At 64.8% G+C, this 2,500-nt stretch overlaps 1 protein-coding gene across 2 annotated transcripts in view; it reads left to right on the top strand.

The window, feature by feature from the left end:
• LOC125047076 (KAT8 regulatory NSL complex subunit 1-like) overlaps positions 1-2,500 on the top strand; it is an 87,356-nt gene that overhangs the window by 70,948 nt on the left and 13,908 nt on the right. The window lies entirely within an intron of this gene.

Here is a 2,500-nt window from a genome sequence, read left to right as displayed (position 1 = left end):
CTCGGTCCCGTTTTCCCCTCACCTCCCCCTCCCCCCTTCCCTCCCCCCCTCCCCCACTCCCCTCCCCTCTCTCTCATCACCCCTCCAACTTCCCCAATGCCCCCAAAATCTCACACCTCCTCTCTCCATCACCCCCCCCCTCCCAAAACCGCCCCCCCTCGTCTCCTCCCTCCAAAAAAGCTCTCTCCTCCTCCACCCTCCTCTTCTCCTTCTCCCTCGCTCCACCCCCTCCCCCCCCCTCTCACCCACCCCCTCTCTCCCCCAAACCCCCCCCCTCTCTCTACTCTTCCTCCTTCCTTCTCGCTCCCCTCTCCCAAAACCCCCTCCCCCTCCCCTCCTTCCCCCCAACACCGACCCATCCTCTCCTCCCCCCCTCTCTCCCCCTCTCCAACCATCTCTACCCCTCCCCTCGGCCCATCTCCTCCTCCTTCCCCCCTCTCTCTCGTCTCCTCCCACAAGCCCCCCTCTCCTCTCCATTACCTCCCCCGGGCCCCTCCCGCGAACTCTCCCTTACTTCCCCTCTCCCAACCTCCCCCCCCTCCCCCCCTCCTCTCTCCTCCACCCCCCCTTCCCCTCTCCCTCTCCCCGCTCCCCCCCTTCCCCCATCCCTCCCCCACCTCCTCCCCCCCCCCTCAGCTCCCTCCCGTCCCTCCTCCTTTCTCTCTCCTGCTCCCCTCCCCCCTCTCCCCCCCCTCTCCGTCTCCATCTCTCCTTCCCCGCCCCCTCCCATCCCCCCCCCTCCCCCCCCACCCCCACCAACACTCCTCGCGCCCTCTCCTCCCCCCTCCCCCCTCTCTTTATCTCTCCTCTCCCCCCTTCACTCCCCCCGCTCCCCACCACTCCCTCAACTCTCCTCTCATCCCATCCCCCTCCACCTCTTCCTCCCCTTCCACCCCCCCTCCCCCCTCCACTCCCCTCACTCCCCTCCCCCACCTCCTCTCCCCCGCCTCATCTCCCCCCCCCCCCTTCCCCCCAACCTCCCCTCCTCTTCTTCTCCTCCTCCTCCCCCAACTCCCCCCCCCTCCCGCTCGTCCCTTTCCCACCCTCCCCGACCCCCTCTCTCTCCCCCCCTCCCCTCCCCCCCTCCACCCCCCTCCTCCACCTCAATTTCCCCTTTCCCCCCCCCAATCTCTCCCCCCACAGTACCCGATATCTCCTCATCCCAACTCTTCGCTATATCTCTCTTTCAGCCCAAGGACTCATCTCCTCACCTCTTCTCCCCTCTCCTCTCGATCACCTTCTCCTCAGGCTCTCCCTCTCTCGCCCCATCCGATCCATCCCCACCAACTCCTCTTCTCTATCCCCCCCCCCATCACACCCTTACCTTCGCCCCGCCGCCCTCCTCCGATCTCTTCGCTCGCCCCCTCCCTCATCTCTCTGACTCTCTCAAAGTCTCAACTCTCCCTCCGCCCAACCGCCGACGACCCCGCCGCCCTCTCTCCATATTTCTCTCCTCTCACGAGCCACCCCAAATATCCTCCAATCCCCATTTCCACTTCCCCCCTTCCACTCACTTGCTACTCCCCATCTGCCCGGCAAATCCCACGACCATTCAGCTCCTACCCTCTTCTCCGCCGACTCTCTCCTCCCGTCCCTCACGTCCTCCCCCTCACCCACACCACCCCTCCTTCCGCCACCCCAGCCTCTCCACCCCCCCCCCCCCCCTCCTCAGTCTCCTCCTACTACTTTAAATCCCAGCCTCCGCCCGCCCACTCTCCCCCAACTCTCTCCTCTCACCTCCCCCACCCCCACCCCCGACCTCCATCTCAACAAATCCCCACTCCCCCCGGTTGCTCCCCTCTCTCCCTCTCTCTCCCAGACTTGCCCGCGCCCCTCTCTCCACTCACTCACGCCCTCGTCCCCTCTTCTCACTCTTCCATCCCGCCCCCTTTTTTCTCTCGACCTCCACTCCCCACAAATCTCCCCCCACTCCCCCCCCTCTCTACTCTCGTCGGTCCTCCCACTCCCCCCCTCTCTGCACTCTATCACCCCTCTCCCCAATCTCCACTCCGCCTCTCAACCTCATCTCTCCCTTCCCCCCCCCCAATCCATCCCCGTTCAGGCGCGATCTCGTCTCTCTCATCCCTCCCATCTCCTGCCGACAGCCGCCATCTTTTCCCCCCTCCCCCATCGAGCCCTCCCAGCACTCTCATTCGTCTCAGGTCTCTCAAACTCCCCCCTCTCGTCCCGTCTGCTCACTCAAAGTCTCTCCCACCCCCTCGTAAGTCTCCGTCACTCATACATACAATCGGTCTTCACCTCTCTCTCCCTTATCGGTCCCCCCACCTCTTTCCGCTCTCTCCCTCTACAATCTTCTCAGCTTCCCCTTCCCTCGCCAACTCCCGATCTCGTCGCCTCACACACGTCCCTCGGCCATCCGAATCATCCTCGCCTCCTCTACGTCTCCGGTCCTCTTCCTGGATCTCGTCCCCATCTCTCAGCTTCTCTGCCCTCCTCACCACACGCCTCCGCCGACTCTCCTCGTTCCCCTCGTTCTCTA

Source organism: Penaeus chinensis, chromosome 40 (genome assembly GCF_019202785.1).
Source record: "Penaeus chinensis breed Huanghai No. 1 chromosome 40, ASM1920278v2, whole genome shotgun sequence".
Classification (NCBI taxonomy): Eukaryota; Metazoa; Arthropoda; class Malacostraca; order Decapoda; family Penaeidae; genus Penaeus; species Penaeus chinensis.
The sequence above is the reverse complement of the archived record's forward strand: the minus strand, read 5'-3'. Positions and strand labels throughout refer to the sequence as shown.